Source organism: Pinus tabuliformis, chromosome 3_2 (genome assembly GCF_031772625.1).
Source record: "Pinus tabuliformis cultivar Carrire ecotype Pingquan chromosome 3_2, CPIR1, whole genome shotgun sequence".
NCBI lineage: Eukaryota > Viridiplantae > Streptophyta > Pinopsida > Pinales > Pinaceae > Pinus > Pinus tabuliformis.
In genome coordinates, this window is record NC_142302.1 from 95827440 (window position 1) to 95853289 (window position 25850).

Consider the following 25850-nt stretch of genomic DNA (forward strand, 5'->3'; position numbering starts at 1 on the left):
AAAGGGTTGGGATATTACTAATTATATAGTGAGGGATGGATGCATTCAAGAATTTTTTTGACTTCTTATTTCCCATCCCTCTCCCATCTGGAATCAAGTTTGGAAAAATGATTAGCTTACCAAAATAAGTATTTTTTACTAGATTATGGTGCATGGTAAACTCTTAGAAAATAATTATCTCTGAAAAAGAGTAATCCAAGGCCCTTTAAGGTGTATTTTATGTCAATCAATAGAGGAAAGTGTTCATCATCTTTGCTTTGAGTGCACTTTACTAAACATGTTTGGTCAAACTCCTTTCTAGGCTGAGCCATTGAACATATAGGCCTATCACACGAAGACACATATTCATTACATGGAGCAAAAATTATAGCGGATCCCTCAAGAACAAAAGTATTCTACAGCAGTTATGGCTAGCCATTTTAAAAATTGTGTGTTGACATATTTCATTGGTTCAAAATAAAGTTACATTCAACCAAGTATTGGTCAATCCTACACTAGTTACAACCAAGACCAAGTACCTCTTGGTGGAATACTTCAATTCAAAATATCAAGAAAGTAGGACAAACAGACATTGTAAAAGGACAAGAAGGCTTGGATCCGCCATTTTCCTTTCTCAACTCAAGGCACCAATTTGCTTATGCACAACCCATCCTCTAGCATCTCATGGTAGATCTAAATCATTGAACACAAAGTCTTGGATTGGTAATCAAAAAGAAAATCACTTTATTTTCTTTGAAAGAGAATCTGAAGGAAATCCATGTGTGGCAAGAGTGGATGAAACTATTTTTTATGTTAACGAAAGAATAGAAACAATATGGGTCTAGGGATTAGGAACTTAAACCAATAATCAAGCCAAATACTAATCTATTTTCCAAGGTGTTCTTAGAATAAGAGAGTTAAAAATAGAACCATAAATTATTTTTAAAGATGTCACCATCAAAGGAATGGTTCCACATACAATTTTGAAAGATAATAAGCTACCCGCAATCATTGCTAGAACCAACAAGGTCATCAAAAAAATTTAGTAAGGTCCCATTCTATCAAGTCCTAAGAGACTATGACACTTAGGTTGGCTAGTTAACCAATGAAACAACCTATCGCTTGCAATGGGTCATTCTAAAAATGGGGGGATTTTTCCATTTTATCTTGTAATTTATATCCAATTGAACATTAAGTTGTGTTGAATCCCACTTAATTAACACATTTTTTTGCAAACCTCATATTTGTTTTCAAATGAAAGGAAAGGACTTGCAAGGACACAATTTCATCCTTGTTTCATGTGAAAATGATTTCGTTCTCCAAATTCTGTTCCATTCTTTATGGATTTTCACGTAAAAGGTAGGAAATGGATGGAGTTTGGTATATATTTTGAGGTGCCTTTGGTAGTCACAAATTATTTCAAGCTAACATGGTAAGAGAATTCTCTTTTATTTGGTTGTATTTAAAAAAAATGGTATCTGGGTTGCAATCCTTTGTTTTTTTCAATGTTGAAGTTTAAAATCCCTCTAGTTGTGGAAATTAATTTGCTTTTCAATAGTTGGAATTTAGTTTTCAGTTTTAGGTTTGGGGCAATGCTTCCTTTTTTTTCCAAGCTCTTGTTTTCATCTTTGTGTCATAGGATATAATACTTTGGTTCTATTTCTTAGAATTTAACCATCGAGAATTCTTAGTTTAGCATCAAAATATTCTGAAAGTGTAATGGACTTGTGGTGTTTACTCTTTGTGAGTTGAATCCAAAATTTATTGAGAGTTGGCATGAGCTCTGGTCAATTTTACCCCAACTTGACTCTACCACTTGAAAGAAAAATTGCAAAGGAACTAGAATATATGGATTGCAAGGATTTTCAGGAGGTCTGAAGAACTCTTCATCATCATGAAAATATTATTCAAAGCAATAAGGAATCTTTTTTTACAATGACCCTTATGATCCAAAAAATGAACATCACTATATCCATATCAGAGCATAATTATCATGAATCTTCTTGTATAGCAAAGACATAATTTGGATGTCCTTGAAGCAAATTACATCACACTTAGAAAGTTTGTTCTCAATCTTCATATGAATTCTCTTTCCACTAGCTCAAGCCATTAATTGTCAATCATTTATACTTAGGATGACTTTAAAGAGGAGGAGATATTTCATTAGTTGAAATAGGACATGGATTTTGATCAACAAACTTCCCCACCCTCCAATGTTAGCGAAGATGATGCCACCAACCACCATGTCTTCTATTAATCATTATGTTTTTCAAAGTTATTAATATTTTTCTTATGTGTTGTTTTAAGTAAGAGAGTTGTGTGAGAGTTTTCAATTTTATTTGAAACTCCATAGAAACTCTTTTTGTATACTTTGTTGTTAGCTTTACTTAATAGATTTTTAATACAATATTCCCTAATTTTAGTTAAGGGAAAAAAAATCAAAACCTAAATTTTATTCTTGCATGTAAATTTGGATGATTTTGGTGCTTTACTCGATTTGGATGCTCAATATGTATATTATTCATCTTTTTAATTAATTCGAATCTACAATATTATAAATACAAATGAATCTCATGATGGAATGAACTTAGATTTTGACCTTATAATACCTTCATCTTATTGACTCAAACATAATTTTGACATCAACATTTGGCTATAGGGCACAATATGACATTGATTACAAAGTTACCAACTTAATGAGAACTTGATTAAATTCTCATTTTTAGATCGGATTTAGTGTTGTTTTTTATGTTATTTTTGAACAATGGTGATGCAACAACAACTTTTTGCATTTTAGGGTTAAAATTCCAACTTTTTTCAACCATGACATTAAAAACTACATATCCTGACTACGAAGACATGGAAAAACACCCCAACATGCAAAAGTGGTTATTCAACACCACCCTTTCAAAGACTAAATACCATGACTAAGAAAAACCTTAAAAATTAACACCTAAAATTTGTTTGCCTTTCTTTCCTTTCCTTTCATGTTTGTGTTTTAAGTATTTTTTAAGTTTGGTTAATTTCTATTTCTAGTTTATTTTATTTTTTGGATTAAAATAGAAATCAACTGAGATTATGACCTTGATGACTAGTACTTTTGAAAAAAAACATAAAATCAAATGTGTGTGTGTCAATTGGGGTTATCTCCAAGTGGTTGGGAGGAACTATTTGAACCCTCCTCACCTAGGTTCAATTCTTTCAAGTGACATAATGAAATTTGATGTAATAGACATTATATATATATATATACACACCAAAAAAACAAATTAATTTTAAAAAGAAAATAAAATAAAATAAAACCATCTTTTAGTTATTAAAAAAACTACTAAAAACATTATTTTTTGAAAAGAAAAAAAAAACTTAAATATTAAATTAAAAAATATATATATATTACTCTTTGAAATTTATATATATATATAACTCTTTGAAATTAATATATATATATATATATATATATTCTTAAAAAAACCTATATTTAGGCACGATGTGGTCCACACACCCCGCTGTAGTTTCCCAAAGTAGCTTGCATGGTAGCCTAGGCTAATGACAACAGCCTTAGCTACCATGTGGGTTGTTCGACTCACCTTGGTCCCCACACCCATGTTGTAGTCAGGGAAGGCAACATGTATGGCAGAAATTGCCCCGTCGTTGTTACCCAAGGCAGTGCATGTAGTAGTCTTATTAATATTTTTTTATTAATTTATTTTATATTTTTTTATTGTTTTATTTTATATATATATATATATATATAAAAGGGGTTTTAATCATATTTATAATTTTTTTAAAAGAAAAAATTTAAAACTATTTAACTTAATTCTTTTAAATAAATTTAATTTTTTTTTTAAATTTTGTATTATTTTTTTATTAAAAAAGAATTATTTTGTTTACAATAGTGATGATCTTTGCACATATGTAGAGATGTTGTAATGTTTAGTATTTTGACTGGGTCAAAATAAAACAAAACAAAATCAAATCAAATTAAAAATAAAAATAAAATAATATTTTCAAAACCCATGGTTTTTTCATCTTATTCTTCTCTAATGTGGCCTATTTAAAGACTAATAATTAAACTAGCTTAGATCCATCTTAACTTCTGATCTACCAAATGTTGAGAGGAGAATCTCTCTCGAGGTGTAAACCTATTTTATAATGAAAAGAGATTTGATCCCTCTCAACACTTGGTAGATTTGGAGTTAGATTTGGAGTTAAGATGGATCTCAGCTAGTATACAATATATTTAAAAAATGTTGCAAATTTTAATGCCCCGTTGCAGAGGGGGTCAAGTTGTTTTAGGCGAGAATTTCAAATGAGTTATAATTTTAACCTTAAAAAAATAAATTGCTCTTGGGAGAAGCCCTCTCTAATTTAAGTGTTTAATTTTAAGGTTTTTTACCATCCTAGTATTTCTTTGTTAATGCCATAGTTGAAAAATATAATTTAACACTTAAAAAATGGTAATGTTGCATCACTAATTTTGTATTCTAGGATGTCTTTTCATCACTTTCATAATAATAATATTTTGTTTTAATACGATGATGAAAAATTATGGAATCTTAACTCTGAAATTTAAAACGAGTGATATTCCATTAACACTTCTGCATCTTGAAGTTTTTTATATTGTTACACAAAAATATAAATTTTTAAGGCTAGAGTTCATCATAACCACTAACTCTGATGATATATGCATTGGAAATTATTAAAAGCGAGATGCAAAGACTCTTAAAAAAAAATTATGTTTAAAAAAATAAATAATAATGCTACACGGATTTATGTAACCAACGTCATAGGCTAAAAACAAAAACCTTACACTTAAAACCATTGCTCAACCGTGGTGATTGAGCCTTTTTTATTTAGGCAGGAATCAAATTGTCAAGTGAAATCATATTTCGAGTGCAATGATTTACCGACCCAACTCGAAACAAAAATTCTGCCTCTGTGATTTGTTGATGTAAGCTGGCCTTTCAACCATTTTTCCTTTGAGAAGGTATGTTGTACTTGTCGAGTTGTGCTTGTAAGAACCGATTCTATCCAAGATTGAATTGGACAATTTTAAATAGAGTTGAATTTGCAGCCTAATCCTTGAGATTTCTAAACTTATGGGAGGTGACAACTATCTCAATGTTGAAACAAATGAATGCTATAAATTGTCTTTTAATTCTTGTGTACAAATTTTTAAGTATCATATACCTCAATTCTATCTATTAGGTAAATAGTAAAATATAAGTTGTCTTTTCATTCTTGTATATGCAAAAGTTTAAGTAAAGTAAAGTATATATACATAGTAAAATATATACATATGATGAAGGAATAGTTTAAGTGTAATTTTTTTTTGGTTTAAATGTAAATTTCTAAAAATACTGAAATTAAATAATAATAATACCATGGGCTCAATACCATGAGTCATCAATACTAGTGCCCAAAACCACAACTGTTAACCATAACTGTTGACATAACCTTAACTCCACCATAGGGTCAAGTTTATCTAACAATTCCAACCCAAACCCTTTAAGGATGTCGTTAAACCAGAACCTCCACCTCAAAACCCTAAAGATCTCTCTGGACCAACATTTGTGGTGGAGTAGGAAGAATAAACCCCTTCTTATAAGGTAAAGAATGGTTTAGCTAAACTCTTAACTTAAAATTATGAACGTCTGGGGATTATTTTCTTTTTTAATTGATTTTGGCCCTTGGCATCTTCTCTTTAGGAATGGGTTGACCAAAACTGGTCTCAAAATATAGAGTTGCTATTTTACACAAAAGGACTCTTTGTGGTGTTCTTTTATAATTTCAAGGACAGGTAGAAGATGTTTTACAATGGTCCTTGGTTTTTGGTTTGTGTTTTCTAGGCAATCCTCTCTATGAAGAGATACAATCCCTTTATCCCAATGAGTGGGACTAGCAACCTACGTGACAATCTATTGGACACTTTCCTAAGTTACAATTGAAATAAGAGACGAGGAAGATGGCCTACCTCATTCTGATGCTATAACGTCCTCCTTTGTTGAATACCTTGAATCACTTGCGTCATGGGCTCAGTCTTACTGCTCACAGTGTTTAAATGTCTGTGCAAGAGACCAAGACACAACAAAGCATGCAAGTACAAATAACATAATCAAAAGTAACATACTTAACAGATCAAGGAATATTAAGATAAATGATGCATTAACATAGAAATTTTATGGAAAATGAACCATCAGTTGTATATATTAATAGAATAAAGGAGGAAGCATACAACCAAGCCTTGATGTCAATAAGCTCTCCTTGAGTGAATGTCCAAGTCCAAGCTTAAGCTCTCCAAGCACTCCTTCTCAAAGCCAAAAGAGTAGCATGTAGGCACAATCTCAGCATAAGGGTGAAAATAGCCAATTTAGACCAACCATTTGGGAATGGGAGAGGGTGGATATATAGGCAAGGAAAGGGAGTTAGGATCTCTCCAAAGATAGGATAAGGCCCTCATTTCATGGAGGTAGCTCATAGGGATAAGACCAAAAGGCCAAGTTGAGAGAACTCGACCTCATCCACGTCGAACAATCTCCAACTCGTCATTCTGCAAGCCTCTAGATTACGAAGCTTCTTCTCCTCTTTGGGAAAATAGCCTTTTAGGGATCATTTCTGGTATCCAAGCCAAAAGTGTGATGGCATCATGGGGCTAGTATTGTGAAACTAGTGACCATCACGGTTTTCAGTATCAAGGAACGATGATGCTAAAATTAGGGCTTTAGAGCCATTCCCTTCAGGGGAAGCTCAAGGCATTTTCCAATCAGTGTTTTAGGGAGGACCTGAGCTGCATATCTGGATGAGTACAGTGCATGATGGTCATGTTTCGAGCACTTCGGGGTATGCCACAAGGAAGTGCAGGAGGTGTGACAAAATACTGTGTAACAGGTGCACCCTAAAGCATGAATGCAGAACATGGAGTGATGATTGAGATGCTTTACAAGCTTTTGCAAGGATGAGAACAAACACTGTCAAGGGACCTACACATCAAGGACACATATACATATACATATTTGATATCAAAACATGAATCCACAGCATGGACGTAGCCATCTGGACAGTAAGGACTATGTGAAAGGATCTATGGTATGGGTGCAACCATCTAAATGAAAAGGATCATCTGTAAATATAAGATCCAAGGTATGGACACAACCACTTGACATTGAAGGATCATCATAAATGTAAAGTCCCACAGTATGGTCACATCCACCCGTATAGTAGAAACATGTGTAAAATCATGCATAATACATAACTCCACACAGCCTAAGTGATGGCAGACAAAACTTAGGGTCTTTCTCTCCATACCAACCTGATCAAAGTATGAATTCTAACATGTGAATGAATGTGTCAAAGTCAAACATGCTAAAAAACCACCTGATTACTGGCCAATGATGTGGACCATTAACAAGCATGAGAGAAACCACCAATAATGATAATGGCTCTCAAGGTAAGATAGTACAATCCGTGAATGTGAAAACAAAGCTGATGTTGAACACTCGTGGAATCATCTGATCAAAGGCCAATAATGAAAACATGTCATCGGATGCGAAGAGATTGCCATTCGAGCATGCAAACTCTAAGGTACTAAAAGGGAGTCTCTAATTCATATTCCCAGATAATGAGCTGAAGTTGACAGGAAGTGACCCACCGAAGGAGGGCCATGATGAGTCCCCCATCATTGACACAAAACAAGGAATAAAGTGGAATGAAATAAAGAGGATCCAAGGCTGTAGCAAAAGGTCAGACAATGTATAGGTAATAGACTACATATAGGACTTCTCTTGAACATCGACTACACGACTCTGGAGTGTGGCAGCATTTGACTCAACATAGGACAAAAGGTTATGATGGCAAAGTGGAATAGTCAGATGAGAAGCAAAAATGGATCACCCAAACCTGGGAGGACAAGTGATTGAGTGAGGATATCCAAAACCCGACACGAGAAGCAGAAGAGTGTCATGTTCAAGAGTGACATGCTGCCTATACAAAGGATGTTTCACTTTCATTTTTCCCCATTGTTTCTAGCGAGTACCCCAATTATTTTTTATCGCAAGCTTGAAGGGGATGGAATATGATTTTCACATAATTTCATTCTTCGAATGAATCCATCCTAATAAGTTTTACAAGTTATAGGAAGGATAAACACAGTCTCATCATGGTGACGAGTCTTTCATATTTAGAGAGTTTGAAAAAGAGACGGAAAATAAAACTCCATCATGTCCCTTGTTGTAATTTGTCGCTCGAACCCGAAAAGGTAGAAAAGAATATTCGAGAGAACCCCTTGACCATGTCGACCAAGGTGTACCTCTTTTGTAAATAATCAATCTCAGCTCGAAAAAGGGGTAAACTTATATTGAGACGACATTAATTCATTTAATTTAATGAGTTAAAAAAGATAGGTACTCGATGATATTTTCATGTTTCAAGAGTTAGAAAAGAGCTTAAATATGACTCCAGGGGGGTTCCTTTTTTGTTTATTTATAACGAGTTTGAAAAAGATATAAAATAAAACGCATTGAATCAGTGAAGAATAATCACTGTATCCACCAAAATGTACCTATAACTGCACAAAGATAACCACACATCACTGATATCGAGGAAAATACTAAAATATTAATAGAAAACTGGCAAAAATGAATTTAAAACTTATAAATAGACTAAAAGTAAAAACATTTTTACCATTTCACTTGGAGTAAATTGGAGAGTGTAGTTTTACCCCATTTTATTTGATGTTTCAGACGAACAGTGTGGGAGATCCAGGGCATCATTTCTCGAACCGTCATCTGTAGGTAAGAGCTTTGTCTTTTCTCTTGCATTTCATTGTGTTTTCATGCATTTTCATTGAATTTTTTCTTGCCATAGGGAAGGATTTTAATTTTTAATAGCGTGGGTGATCATCGCAGGTTTGCTTATCAGACTCACGATGGTCACCCCTAAGTCGAAAGGCCTTTGTGATGACATCGCGTGTTTAATAAAAGCATACGCGATGACTGCGACACATAATTTTTGGAGAAAAATATTCCTCTTAGGGTAAAATTTCTAAGTTTTAATACATGGAAAAATCATTAAAGTGATGTTTAATGATTGTTTTGCAGGGGATTTTGACAACATGGTCCTTGAATGGAAGGAAAGAGGCCATGAGGTAGAATACCACCAGGCAAGCCAAGATCCAGAATGTGTAAATGCTTTGAGGAACTGTGGGCTGTTGAAATTCCGCCAAACTAGAGGACCCAAAGCTCAAAATGAGTTATTGCACTATTTGATCAGTTTATGGGATATTGATTGAGAAATCTTCATTATTGGAGACCAGGAACTGGAACTAGAAGAAACATACATTTACTTCATTACTATATTATCCAGAAGAAGGGAAAGAATTCAACTCTTTAGATCTTGTCCTGGACGTGAGAGCACCAGTGCCCTAATCTAGAGACATTGCCCGAGTGCAGAAATGACAATGGGTGGGAAGGTGAAGATAGCGACAGTCAATAATATTCCCTTGAGAACAATTCTATACACCATATCTCATGCATCTGGGACGCAAGCTTTACATGAGATTTCAAAATCTCAATTCTAGTATGTAGTAGAATGCCTTACTCCAGCAGTATTCAACTGGTGCAGTGGGTTGTTGTCCAATATGAAGAGATAACTGACAAAAGGTAAGCAGGGAAACTTGAAGCAATTCGGCTTCAGTTCGATCTTGGTCACTTTTTTTCTGGAGCGAGTGCCCTTATTTTGGTATCAATGGACGGAGGTACTGGATCCTGCTCCACAAGATTTGAGGCTGGTCAAATGGAGTGAACTTATGCTTCATGGAGGAGAAGGTCAACAGATGCATTTCCCACCATTTTTTTTTATTTGATTGCATCACCAATTGATGATTGTGGATGACTACACCTATAAAAGCACATATTTCAGATGGGATCTAGATCTACCTCTACCATCGGGTGAACAGTGGATGATGTAGGTAAAACTTGTTTTTGGATTTTTCAAGTTTTATGAATTTTTGTGAAAGTGTATCTGAGATTTAACTCATGATAAATGTGTAGATGTTGGACCAGAAAGGCCTCCTGGCATGTTGCCGATAGAACGGCGAGTAACACGTCAGGTAGAAGATTCTCCCTATGAGAAAGGAGCAAACCCCATGGTGGAGATGGAATGCAATATGGAAGTGATCATTCGTGGGATTCCAAAATATGTGATTATAGATGACGTGCCATTGCGATACCAGAGGCATTTAGTTGGAGTGTCTGCGAGACTACATTGGTTATTAGGCCGAGTGATTAGGGCAGTCTCGAGCTATCACGAGCATCATGCAGGCACATAACCTTTCTAGCTTTTTTTGCACTTTTGTAAGATTTTGAAAGCCATGTATCTCATAACTCTTTATTTTTTGAGATTTTGATGAAAAAATTTGATAGACGCAATATATCTATATATCTATATATATATATATATATATATATATATATATATATATATATATATATATATATATATATATATATATATATATATATATATATCTATATATATATATATATATATATATATATATATATATATATATAGATATATATATGCATGTTTTATTTTCTACTTATGTGTCTGTGTATCATGATGATATGATTAGTTTTACAAATTACGCAAATGTCTATCAAGAACATAATTTGCTAATGCATCTGTTAATGTATTCAAGTTACGTGGAATGTGTTGATATGTGATAAAATCAAAATTTATTTCTAGTAATCAAACACGTAGATACATACGCAAGATTTGTGGATTTCTTACTGAGTAATAATTATTCAATTGTAACACAACGAGTTGTGAATCTAATTTAACAACTAAATTTCTAATACCAAGAGAAACTGCTTCAGATAACAGTTCAATGACTGCACTATATTCGACAATATTATTAGTTGTTCGTCCCAAGAAAATACCTCGTAAATCGACCAACTTGACATTAGGGGAAAATAGTGCCCAAGTTGCGGAATACAAGTTTTATGTGCTATGACAAGAACCATCAGCAAAACCAACATAATGGCTTGATGACATATACAAACCGAGTGAAACACAAGGTAAGCAGAAAACACATGTCTGCAAAGCAAACCATCACACCAAAAAATAAAAAATGCACACCAATGAATTCACACACTAATGTACAAAAGTAATATCTACACGGATGACCATGTGTAAAAAGTTCAGATGGAGTCCATTTTCGGACTCAGGTAATCGATCAACAGAGAATAAAACTGAAGTTTCACCATTGACATGATGTGTAAGCATCAACTCGGCCAAATAATGGGGTAAAACTCATAACAGGCCCCCATGCTCCCCGGGCGAGTGAGGGTTACAAGTCATAGGATGGAAACCCCATTGCAATAATGGGAAAATGGTAGATACTCGGTGAAAACATATCATGGAAGCAGGCAAGAAAAACTTAATCTCATGACGAGGAAAAGGTGCCCCCAATTGAAAGATTTTGACAATTTCAGGTTGAACTGAAATGTCAACAGGCAAGATCACATTGATATTTCCCATATTACCTTCAGACAAAACTTCGTGCACCAAAACAGTGTTTGAAGTGGATGCGTTGGGTTATGAGAAATGAAAGCTTCAAGACACAAAGGAATCACACTTAGGGTCAGAAGAGACGAAGAACGATGATGAATATCGTTCCAAGGGGTTTCGTCAAGAGACATACCCTCAACAATACTTTCATCGGTGGTGAATGTCTTGTTCAAAGGATCTGAGGAATCCCAAGAACCAAGCCAAGGAGATTACGCATAGGTATCCAAGTTCATACTGAAAACATCATGACTTTCTGAAGCAACTGTGGAAGCCGAGACAATTTCATGATAAGCTTGTTCCAATGGACTTAGCAACATGGAATCACTAAACGAATCAATCTGATTCAAAGAAGGAATAATCCATGGATCTGTAGAAACATAGATCATATTGATCGAGGCGACATGCAGAGGTGGGAGAGAAAAAGTTCCCATTAAAACAGAATCTTTAAAAAGACCTGCCTCCACACTCTCATATGGAATTTTGGTATTTTCTACATATGGGACGTTGTCGTTCAAGGTACCAGAAGAGAAAAAACACAATTGCTCGACAGTGATAATTTTTCCTTCATGAGGAAAACAGAGCACCCAAAACAAAGAAGAAACCACACAAAACATGGCATGGGTCCAACTTCGCTCGAGAAGAGGGTTGTAATTGAGATTCGCATCTACAACTTCCACTTCTAGATCAACAACCTTCCCTTCCAAAGTGATAGGAAAACTTGTGAGAATACCATATGGACAAGAGCCTCTACCATCAAAGGCCTCCAAGGTGTTTGGGGACTGGTTAAGGGGTGGAGAGCCAATGGCTTTCCAACATGAAATAAACATGATGTAGGTGGAAGCACCTTCATCAATGATAGTCTGATGGATCATATTTCCTTTTATAATAACTTGAATCAGAAAATCAATCTGATGAGGAAGACAAGGAACATCATTTTCAAGATTAAAAGTAATCAAACTAGAATCCGCAGGATCAATAGCCCATATAGCAGACAACAATAATTTCCATTGCATTGGACATGTTTGGAGAAATTCCAAAGCAGACATCGCTGAAGGTGCTTAAGCTAGATCTTCAACTATACTATATGATGTGCAAATCTAGCATTCAGATTATAAGATGATTTCCGAAGCACACCTTTGGGAGGCAGTTAGAGAACAGATTCATTATTAGGTCGCTCAATATGGAGTGGACCAGAACTGGGTGGAGTAGAAGTAGAAGGTATGTTAGTGGCTTCTTTCTCCACCGTATGCTTTGGAAGGGTTTGATAATATTTCGATCGAGTAGAGACAGAGATAGGCAATGAGCCCTACATCACGAAAACTTGAGAACCAAAGGAGGCAGAGGATTGTGGTTGATCTACCAACTGAGTCTGTTGAGATGAAAATGGCTCTTTCAAAATAGTCAGAGTCCCTTTCAATAAACAACTAACTTCAGCACATTAGAGATAATCCTTGGTATAATGGTCTTCCTCACAAATGAGGTAAGGATATTTCGGATTTCGTTTGGAGGCATCATCAACAGATGATTTGGGAGGATCCTGTTTTGGGGTATCTGATTTGGCTTTACCTTTACCCTTTTTCTCACCTTTCAAGGTTCTATTTGTCGCGATAGACTAGACAACATGGACCTTGGAGATTTTGCCAGGATTTGACAGATTTTTCGAAGGATGATTAGAACTAGTATCTGAAATATATTTCTGCTTCGAAGAAGCTTTGGTGGAAGTCTGAGACACTTATCCAATTATACCATCAACAGGTGGTGCATCGGGAGACTTTGAAGATGTCAGATTTGAAGATGGTCTTGGAGCATCAGGCAACATTTCATATAGCGTGCCAGATTAGGAATAGACTAAGTCTATATACTGAGTACGAGAAATAATTTGGTCCTCGGTAACACATCCACCCATTTCTATATCTACAACAATTTTGTTTACGAATGATTTGGTGAACCATTCAGTTAACAACTCATCAGGAATTTCAAATTTGATGAGGCGACGCTAACGTCTCCATTCATGGATATGATTAGAAATATGGGTCACAGTATATTGCTTCAGAGATGTGAGCAAATGAGTACCAGTTTCATAACGAACCAACAATTGGAAGTGGATGAGGAAGGCCATATCCAAAGAGTTAAAGTTGGCATAGGTATCTCGAGGTAACTCGATATACAATTTTGCGGCAGGACCTGTCAAGGTTCGCTGAAAGAGGTGGAGACAAACAGAATCGTCAACATAAGAATTGGAAGAAAATCATAATTGATATATCATCACATGGGCTTGAGGGTCCTCTTTAGATTTTCCTTCGAACTTAGGGAAATCACTCGGAATTTTAGTAGGAACTGGAGGCCAGTAAGGCAAATGAAAAATGGGATCATTAGTAAGCCTCGAGACATCAAGCAGTTCCAATGTAGCTAAAAATGGAAATTGCAGATTAAAGGGCATGTAAGGCCTTTGAGGAGGCCCAACCTATGGGTTCCAACCTTGTTGGTAAGGATTATGCCCCCAAAGTGGAGGATTTTGACCATAAGGGTTTTGATTTTGCCCCCACTGAGGGGTACCTTGACCATAAGTAGATTCTGTACAAGGTAGGGTTGATATTGACCTACCATAGGCTATTGATAAGCATTATACACAAAATATGGATTGTAAGGTTGCTTCACTTGTTGACCCTGGATATAAAGTGATTGGCCTTGCTACTGCAAGGGTTTACCTTGTGTCTACAAGGTTTGACCTTGTTGATATCCAAGTTGAGCTTGATGTTGCAGGGGTTGACCTTGATTTTGCAAAGTTTGGCCTTGTGGATACAAGGTTTGAGTAGGTTGTTGAACAAATTGTGCTTGTTGTTGTAAAGGTTGTTGATACTGGTGCAAAGGATGCCCCTGCTGCTACTACAAAGGTTGCCCCTGTTGCTGTAGGGGTTGCCCTTGTTGCTGCAAAGGTTGCCCTTGCTACTGCAAAGGTTGCCCTTGCTGCTGTAACGATTGTTGGACAGTTCCTTGAGGGATACCTTGTGGGTATTGGTAAGTTCCGAATGGGATTTGACCATATGCACCAGGAATATTAGATTGACCAAGTTGCACATGAGGTCCTACTTGTGGAATATAGGGTGGATTTTGCAATGCTTGTGAACCATATGGGACATAAGCTTGTTGGAGTGGTATCTAGGCCATGTAAGGTTGTTGATACTAGATATTACCTACCCCGAATGAACCAACGAGGTTGGGAATACCACCAGGATAAGTTTGATTGACTCCAACCATGTGAGGTTGTGATCCACTCACATGGGTTCCACCTGACACAAGAGGAATGTTTGGATCCCCCCCCCCCAAGGCTCTGTATAAGGTGGTGGTACATCTTGTCCACTTGACGAGGGGACTGAGGAACTTACGAACGCATGAACCAAAACAGTTGGTTGTACCAGAATGGAAGGTTGAAACAATGGTAAAGGTTGTGATGGAATTGTCGGTTGAATGGGAACTAATGTGACGACAATTTGCACAGGAATTTGAGAGGTCACATTTGGGATAAACATACCAGAAGTAGGCATGGAATTTGACAACCAAATAGGATTTTGGTACAAAGAGGAAGTGCTAGGAATTCCTGAAACTAATTGAGCTAAGGTTGTATAACCATGTGGAAGCATAGGCCCACTGGTTTCAGGAAGTGTGTGAGATGGGACTCTTCCCATAAAAGGAAAGCCTTCTGGAGGAAAGTCATATTCTTTCTCTTCATCAACATGAGGAGTGTGAGTAGCGAAAACTTCCGGATGACCTTGAGGAGAGATTGGGATCTCACCTTTTGAATCCATGGGTGGAAACAGCCAAAGAGGAGGAATATGAGATGTACGAGGAGATAACTCCAAAGGAACACCAAGTCGATCATAAGGACTATAAGGACGTTGGCAAGATATCACAAAATGATCAAATAATGGATTCAGAGGATATAAGAAAAAACTCTGTGGACTCTTAGGGATTTCTAGATCAGACCCTTGAGGTGACAAGGAAGCCGAAGGTGGTGGATGAGAAGCAAGGGGTTGGATGCTTGAGACAATCCCAAGTTCAAAGCCTTGAGCTTCAAGTGACTGAGGAAGTTCTGGATGAACTCCTTGTGAAGACCCTTCAGTATTAAACAACAAAGGGGAACTTTGGGGTGAACTCAATGGTTCAACCACGATGACTTTCTCTCAAGAGTAGAAGAAGAAGAGGTGATTCATTGAGGGTTGATTAAAATTAAAATTTACAAGGAATTACTCAATATTGGGCCAAGAAGCAACTGCATGGGTTTGACATGTTATCATTGGCAGTTAATTTTATTGACACGAAACAACAAATAAATCAAAATGGGTAATTACTAGGCAAGAGGGTTTACCAAGTATCCATGAACCACAATATACACCCCAGCTGAAACCAAGGACTTAACGTACGACGACCAATCTCCCCGAATGTTGTGTTCGGTGTATCATGTTTATAAGGCGATTGACTCAGTTACCTGTGGCTAAAGGATAACAACCTAAAGGGGCCTCTAAATATATACGCAATGATACGGGGAGCACAAGTCTATGTTATCATTATCTAATGCAGAACCATTCGATGAGAGTGTCCCTATATACTTATCATAACGAAGTACCTACAATATACCCGAAAGTACTAGAGAACCTTCTATATACTTCCATACTAGGACAGGATTTCACCCCTGGGATACACTGCAGGCAATTAATGACAACTGCTATGTTTAAAGACTCTGGAACATGTCTCTAGCCTAAACCTCTAGATATTTGCATTAAGTGACAAATGATCCTTAGGTTAATTGAGGTACATTTTAAGTTTATCTTGGATTAAGTTTTAATCTTCATGGCTCAACGATGTCACTTGTTCCTAAAATGAAAATAAATGATGAAAATGAAACCTTTTCATTCAATGGAGGCTAAACTAACAAAGGAATAGAGACAAGCAAATAATGCATCAACACAATTCTTTCCAATGAAATATGTAAAAACGAAATCTAATCTTTCATTTCACTAACAAATGCAATGCCGAGATGCAATCTTATAGAAACGAAAATCACTTTCCTTTCACTAAGATGCAATAATGATTTTTCTTTCACTTTGATTCAAACAATGCAAACTAATGCAATGAGCAAAGGAAAATGCAATCAACTCAATGAAAATGAAAATCTCTTTCACTTTATGGTTTTGAATGCAAGAAATGTCTCAAAAATACTTAAATGACAAAATATTTCACTTTCTCTTTTCGAAACATAAGAATGAAAAAAATCACTTTCTTTTACTTCAACCAAAAAAACAATTTGTAACCTATGCTTGACAATGGAACTAAAGCAATCTTCAAAGCATCAATATGACTCGACACTAATGAAAACAACTTCACACCAATGAACCAAAAGAAACTTGTAAAAGATGTCTTGATTGCAGGAAGACTCTTGAACGGGAGAAATCAATCTCAGAAAACAAGACCAATCAATGAGTGGAGGGTGACCTAGAAGCCCTAGAAACCCTAGAAAGCAATCAAGCTTGAAACACACATTAACCAAATCAAGAGAAAATTGTAGTCATATAAGCATGAAACCAAGACAAATACATTGTAGACACACTGGAAAAATATTGGCAGAGACCAAAAAGACTGAGAACAAGAAGAAACCCCTAATTTTTCTTATCCTTTGGGATCATCGCACCTGTTACAGGCAAAAGGGAAATGCAAGGGAAATCAGCGTGATTGTAATTAAAAAATTAGAGATGATATCGCGAAAGTTAAGACTAACTCTGTGATGGGTGAGAAAAATGAGGGAAAATTAAAAAAAAAACTTCAAGACTAGAATAGACTGAGTGTCCTCAAGAAATAACCAGTAAGTGAAAATGGCTACAGAGAAGCAAACAAGCCAAAACATTGACATTTGGTCAAAGTCATCACAAAATCAGGGTGAAGGATTGGGTGGAAAGGGTTATAGTTTCCCCAGTGGAGTCGCCATTTTGTTACCTAGGTAATACTCTATGCAGACAAAGACGATGCCTCTAGCCTAATGAGTGGGACTAGCAACCTACGTGACAATATATTGGACACTTTCCTAAGTTACAATTGAAAAAAGAGACGAGGAAGATGACATACCTCATTATGATGCTATAATGTCCTCCTTTGTTGAAGACCTTGAATCACTTGCTGTTGAAAAGTGTGCAACAAGAAATTCTTGTTGAGAATGCAACAAGATGATGGAGCTTAGTGGAAAGGAGTCGCCTTCACTAAGTGGGCCCGCAGGCAAATTATGGCGCAAGTTCTATTTTTGGATCCCAGCAGGGATGATCACAGCAGGAGTGACCACAGCAGGGATGATCATAGCAGGAGTGACCACAGCAGGAGTGATCACAGCAGGAGTGATCAAAGCCTATTTTTAGACTGGCTGTCAAAAATAGAAAAGTCAAATATTATTGTCTCATAATAATATTTGGACTATAAACTTGATCACTTCAGTTTGAGCTACAGATGTGGCACATGTAGTTTTCAGAAGGAAGTACGCTTTCTTTGTGGGTCAGTTGAGTTTTTGCATGCATGAATTCAGTTAGAACTCAATCAGTTGAGTTTGGTGGAGTTGATTGTAGAGTTGATGGAGTTGTGTTCAGTTTGACTTGGTTAAACTAGTTGTAGTTAGTCTAACTACAAATAGACTAATGATGAGTTGTTAAACTAATTATTAACTCATAATGCAACTATAGAATACATCAGTTAACTCAGTTGCATGTCAGTGCATGTTCAGTTCAACAGGGGCAGTTGTTAGAGGATCAGATTACTATCAGTTGTGACTATAGTTGTGCATGAGGATTTGCAAAATCAAAGGGATTGAGTATGCCAATGAATTGGCCAATACCAATTATTATAGCCTCTGCTCACGTCTTTCCCAGTGTGAGTGATTCTTTGGAGGTTAAATACGAGTTTGGTAAACCATTCTCATTCATTCTTGAGCAGGTATTGAGCTGTGGAGGCAGGCAAGCAGCGGGGGAGATTTGGAGATCAGATCTGAGCTGTATTGTGTGTAGCATGTGGAGATAGTACTGGGTACTTGTGAGGACTATTGTACTATGTATTGTTACATGATTCAATCACTATAATATACAGATAGTTGGGGTTTTTAGCGAGATGCTTTCCCCGGGAAAATACTGTGTTGATATGTGTGATTGATGCTTCTATGTGCGCCTGTGAATGTTTCTGCTTCTGTAAATTGATGATCAACGTAGAGGAGCTTACGTATTATGCATGTTCCACTTATAAGTGTATAATTAGGATAATCTCTGTGAATATGTGTCATATTATTCAAAATTTCTACATGGTATCAGAGCTGCTTGATTTGTAGAAGAGATTTTTACAGGATATCAAGCGAGGATTGATCATCGGATCTATTATTCAGAAAGTGTTTACATTTTATTTCTTCAAGAAGAGTCTTTAATCGGGCCAGGTAGCCTCTGGATTCATCCTTCTTTTGGAAGGTGAGATATCCGGTGAATGCCCAGACAGTCAATCTCTGTACAAGAAATACTTTGTTCTCACGAATTCTAGATCGGAAGTGGTTGAGTTTTTGAGCTAGTGGAATTCGAATTCAATTCCAAAGAAAGAGATAAAACTCAGAAACATTAAGTGTGCGAATGGAGACAGTATGCCCCAGTATCTCACGAAGTTCACCCAATGCCGGGATGAGCTGGGAAGTGTGGGGGTGACTGTCGGATGAGGATGGTGAGTCTAGCACTCCTTGACCTTCCTAAGAGTTGGAATAGCTACCAGGACTTGGTGAATGGAAGGGAGAGACTGCCAGGATGGGAGAGACTTTGGTCAGATCTTGTGAAGGAGGAGATTAGACGGAGCACCAGAGACGGTTCTTCATCCATGCAGGATGAGGAGAACTGTGCCTTAGCGAGTAAGGTGAAGAAGGGGAAGGAGAAGGGTTCTCTTTCCGAATCCAGTTCTTCCAATGATGGGAAGAAGGTTGACACGATGAAGGTGAGATGCTTTCATTGTCATGAGTTAGGTCATTGTGCTACTAATTGCCCAAAGAAGAAGTCCAAGAAGGGATCCGGGGAAGGATCTGAAGGTGAGGCAGCCTCACTTGCTTCACAGTTTGAGTTGGACTTCACACTCTTTGCATGCATAGTTTCATCCATGGTGGGAAGTGGTTGGTTTCTTGACAGTGGAGCTTCTTTCCACATGACCGGTGACAAAAGTTTGTTCAGTACTTTGGAGGAGAAAGATCTCTAGATACTCATAGGGATGGGTAATGATGAGAAGTATAGTGTCTCAGGTGTAGGCACGGTTATTTTTCAGAGGGAGCATGGAGCTTGCCTTACCTTGACCGATGTCAAGTATGTACCAGGACTGAAGAGAAACTTGGTGTCGATCGCGATGCTGGAAGACAGAGGCTATGATGTGGTCTTCAGTAAGGGAAAGGTTTTCCTTAGACACATCATCACTAGACAAGTGAAGCAGATTGGCTCACGGGTCAAGAACCTGTATTCTCTTGAGGTTCAAGATGCATGCAAAGCCTTGAGCAGCGAGGCAGCTGATGGAGACTTGGTGGTTGAGAGGGAGCGTATATTACCTCTCAACATGTAGAGCCAGAAGAAGTCTCAGACGATTGTGGAGGAGCCACGATTGGTGCAGCAGCTTCAGGAGGTTGTGGAGCAGCCACAACAAGGGAAGCTGAGAGGAGATCGAGTAGAGACATCTACTCATCCAGAGACCTCCAGTAGGGGGAAACTTCGAGCCAGGTGGGCTGAGGGATCACATGCAGCCATACCTCCAGGCAGGAGGTGGGGTGATGTGGATTGATCGTCCCAAGGAGGAGGGGTAGGATCCTTGAGGTACCCAACCTCTTGGATGAGACCTTGCTACGAGAGCCCTGATGTGTAGTAGCAGGAACTGACTGATTGGGTAGAGACAGATGTGGATGGAGCGGCAGAGAGAGCGACAGTGCAGGGAATCCCAGGACAACGCATAGCTAGCAGGCTGCAGCAATGCGAGAGGCACAAGTGTTTTGCACAGTGCTAGGTGGCACAGAGAGGTGTGCAATGGTGCGAGATGCATGGAGATGTTGCAGTAGCACAAATTTCAAAGAGGGAGCACTTGTCAGCAGCAGGTAGAGCTTTAGCATCAGAGGGTGTTTCTAGCCCAACAGGGAGGTCAGTTGGGAGGTGCAGTGCGGATGCAATGCTGGGAGATAGAACTAGAAGCAGCACAGATGCAGTCAGAGATCAAAGTGATAGAGGCTAGAGCAGTCAGATACTGAAGAGCACAGAGATGCAGAGTTTTCAGTCGACAGAGGCAATAGCAGTCAGAGACTTTGATGACAGAGCAAGTGGACTGGCCAGATGTGTTGCATGTAGAACATTCCAGAGTTACAGGATTGGGTTTGAGAGGAACCCTTTCTTGTTGAGGAGTGTTGAAAAGTGTGTAACAAGAAATTCTTGTTGAGAATGCAACAAGATGATGGAGCTTAGTGGAAAGGAGTCGCCTTCACTAAGTGGGCCCGCAGGCAAATTATGGCGCAAGTTCTATTTTTGGATCCCAGCAGGGATGATCACAGCAAGAGTGACCACAGCAGGGATGATCACAACAGGAGTGACCACAACAAGAGTGATCACAGTAGGAGTGATCACAACAAGAGTGATCAAAGTCTATTTTTAGACTGGCTGTCAAAAATAGAAAAGTCAAATATTATTGTCTCATAATAATATTTGGACTATAAACTTGATCTTATTCTCTTGGAGCACTTCAGTTTGAGCTACAGATGTGGCACATGCAGCTGTCAGAAGGAAGTACACTTTCTTTGTGGGTCAGTTGAGTTGTTGCATGCATGACTTTAGTTAGAACTCAATCAGTTGAGTTTGGTGGAGTTGATTGTAGAGTTGATGGAGTTGTGTTCAGTTTGACTTGGTTAAACTAGTTGTAGTTAGTCTAACTGCAAATATACTAATGATGAGTTGTTAAACTAATTATTAACTCATAATGCAACTATAAAATACATCATTTAACTCAGTTTCATGTCAGTGCATGTTCAGTTCAACAGGGACAGTTGTTAGAGGATCAGATTGCTATCAGTTGTGACTATAGTTGTGCATGAGGATTTGCACAATCAAAGGGATTGAGTATGCCAATGAATTGGCCAATACCAAGTATTATAGCCTCTGCTCACATCTTTCCCAGTGTGAGTGATTCTTTGGAGGTTAAATACGAGTTTGGTAAACCATTCTCATTCATTCTTGAGCAGGTATTGAACTGTGGAGGCAGGCAAGCAGCGAGGGAGATTTGGAGATCAGATCTGAGCTGTATTGTGTGTAGCATGTGGAGATAGTACTGAGTACTTGTGAGGAGTATTGTACTATGTATTCTTACATGATTCAATCACTATAATATACAGATAGTTGGGGTTTTTAGCGAGATGCTTTCCCCAGGAAAATATTGTGTTGATATGTGTGATTGATGCTTCTATGTGCACCTGTGAATGTTTCTGCTTCTATAAATTGATGATCAACATAGAGGAGATTATGTATTATGCATGTTCCGCTTATAAGTGTATAATTAGGATAATCTCTATGAATATGTGTCATATTATTCAAAATTTCTACACTTGCATCACGAGCTCGGTCCTACTGCTCACAGTGTTTAAATTCCTTCACAAGAGATCAAGACACAACAAAGCATGCAAGTACAAATAGCATAATCAAAAGTAACCTACTTAACAGATCAAGGAACATTAAGATAAATGATGCATTAACATACACATTTATGGAAAATGAACCAGCAGTTGTATATATTAATATAATAAAGGAGGAAGCATACAACCAAGCCTTGATGTCAATAATCTCTCCTTCAGTGAATGTCCAAGTTGAAGCTCAAGATCTCCAAGCACTCCTTCTCCAAGCCAAATGAGTAGCATGTAGGCACAATCTCATCATAAGGGTGCAAATAGCCAAAGACAAACCATTTTGGAATGGGAGAGGATGAATATATAGGCAGGGGAAGGGAGTTAGGATCTCTCCAAAGATAGGAGAATGCCTCATCTCATGGAGGTAGCTCATAGTGATAAGACCAAAAGGCCAAGTTGAGAGAAATTGACCTCATCCATGCCAAACACCTCCATCTTGTCATTCCGAAAGCCTCTAGATTACAAAGCTTCTTATCCTCTTTGGGAAAATTGCCTTTTAGGGATCATCACTGGTATCCAAGCCAAAAGTGTGATGGCATCACAGGGCTAGTATAGTGCAACAAGCGACCATCGTAGTTTTCAATACTAGGGGAGAAATGATGCTAAAATTAGGGTTTTAGAGCCATTTCCTTCAGGGGAAGCTCAAGGCATTTTCCAATCAGTGTTTTAGGGAGGATCTGAGCTACATATCTAGATGAGTACACTTCATGATGGTCATGTTTCGGGCACTTTGGGGTATGCCACAAGGAAGTGTAGTAAGCGTGACAAAATATTGTGTAATAGGTCGTTCTGTGCTCGCAATGCGACCATGGATTCCATTATTTAATCCTTTTTCTATGACGTTTCTGGAAAATCTAGTTTGGGTAAGACTTCCCAACTTACCAATCTGTTGACTGTGCTGGATCTGCCAAAATTCAGGGGATCTCCCCAGTATGAAGTCCCAACTAGACCGCACACCATTTGGTGTAGGAGTCCCATCCGGTATGATGGCCCAGTTTCCATTATCTTAAATATTTTCCTTATCTCTTGCTTGTCAGTACATAAGAGTGGTATACTTAGTCTTAAAACAATGAGGTTCGTGTGCCTGATGAGTGCTTAATGTAACTTGTTTCTAATTTCCTTCACTACAAAGGGGGATGGTGAAAGTGAGTCTCAGGTTGAGAGGGAGTAGTCCCAACTCAGGAAGAGACACACACAACACAAGAGGATTTGCACAGCTTCCAATGGAGTAGTCCACATAGATGCAACAGTCACAAACACTAAGGTGAATGGATAGAACATACAACACCCAATGGAGTAGTCCACATGGATGCGACGGTTGTTATAAAAAATATACAAGAATGAATATGTCTAATGTCTGGCGGAGTAGTCCACATGGACGAGACAACAATAACAACCATTACAACACATCTTCAACAATATATGCACTAGAATAACCAAAGTAGTTCAACTATCCTAGTACAAGTTAAGAAAACATGCATTAAAAGTTTTTAATGAATAGTTTTACAAAAAAATACAATGCATGCATGAAAATGTGATGGCTCGTGACAAGCTTCTGAATTAAGCGAAAGTTCCAAGACACATTCGTAGCCCATATATCACTAGCCCCAATAGTGGAACATTGGAGCCACTGCTCACTCCTCAAAGAGAATATTATAAACTCTCAAGGCTAAGGGGGAGGAGCCAAGGTGAAAATTCATTTACATGTACAAATGAGGGGGTATATATAGAAAAGTGTTAAACTTACCCTTGTGACTCTTCGACTTCCCTCATGACTATTCAACTTACATGACTCTTCAACTTCATCCATGGGTCTCCTGGACTTCCGCATTACATTACATTGATTACAATAAGTATGGCCCAAAGTAGTGATGTGGTCAAGATGACTCATGACACTACTAACATGAACATGTTGATTGTGGTGTCTGTGTCGAGCTTCTATGTTGCTGGGTGATGACTATGCTCTTGGTGTATCATATCTTCACCTCCACATGACAAAGTGTGCAAAGTCTTTGATGGTCTTGGTATTCGCTTGTATGTATCTTCTTTGCTTGCTACTTGGTATGATTCGCATGTTCGTCCAACCGCGAGCAAGTCTTATAGCATGCACTCCTTTTTCATCTTGTTCGTCGTCCCACCATGTTCCATTCATGCACCTGCTTCTGCAATCACTAATGACAAGACGACATCAAATCTAACATGATGCATTATTTTCTGTGATCGGTCTGGGTGATCAGGAGGGAGGACATGGTACTGAGACTACACAGAGCACAACTCAGGACAGGATGCTGAACTCCAGGGCACTATTGGGAAAAACTATGCAAAGGTCATTGGGAGGATGATTTGAGCAGTCTGGGACAAAAGTAACATCTACAAGAGAGGGCTCAACTGGGAGGTAGAATTGCGCAGTTTTTCTGGGGAGGCAATGCAGGCAACAGGAAGCAGTGGCAATGAAAACTACACAGTTTTATGGAGGAGGTCAGGATCAAGTTGCGGGAGCTATTGGTCAGAACTGAGTAGTTTTGGGAGATAGTCAAGGCAGGACATGACTGCATAGTTTCTGATCTGAGTGGAGTGTGGGGCAGTAGGAGGACTGTCAGTGAAAACTGCATAGTTTTCAGCAAGAGACCAAAGCAAGCCAACAAGGGGACTTCCTGGCAAAACTACGCAATTTTCCGGGACAGTGCAATGATAGAAAACAAAGATATGTCCCTCATGTCTGCGCAGTTTCTACAGACAGGCAGCCTGACAACTACTGTGCAGTTTTCGAGATGAGTGTAGCCTTGGGTCACTGTTCAAGTCAAATTCTTCGGTTAACCAATGAGAGGCTTGATGGACAGGCTTGCGGGGAGTGCAGACTGAGATGGATTCTTAGGCAACTTCTACGTTGTTTTGGGTGACAATCATCCGGGTTAATTCCAGAATTGCACAGTGTAGACTACCTGGAGTGTAGCCTCAAGCTCTACGCATTTCTAGGAAATAGTGCTTCGTCACTGAGGGTTGAGACTACGCAGTGCAGCTCAGTGGAGGTCCAGCTGATGGAGGGTGGTTTGGTCGACATATTTTCAAAAAAATGGCTAAGTGTGTGAGCAAGTAAACTCGTGTATACATGATCTTTCGAACACACACTCAACATGAATTGATGACAAGACACCTCAAACCAACAAGACAACATGTCTTAATGTGACTGTCTAAAGGTTAAGAGTGACAAGTGTGACACTTGAGATAGATCATTGAACAACCGTGATGACACTTGTGCGACATTGTTTACAACTTTGTGTGTGAGTGCGATAGATGTTTACATAGCAAACACAACTCATACAAACAAAGGAAAACCTTCAACATCCCCAGAACAAGGTCACAAGCATGACATAGCAATCAACATGCTAAAGATGATAGTTGGTCAAACAAACAAAAGGGAAGTAAGACATGTAGTGGAAATACATTAAATGACTTTTTTGTGTTTGCACACATGCATGTTACTAAAGACAGGATGATATGAAAATGACAAGCAGTCTTGCAAACTCAAATAAGAGGTGTACTTCGAAAGGTGTTCTTTACTTACCATGCTTACCCACGAGATGATCATGCATCCGACAGGGTTTGC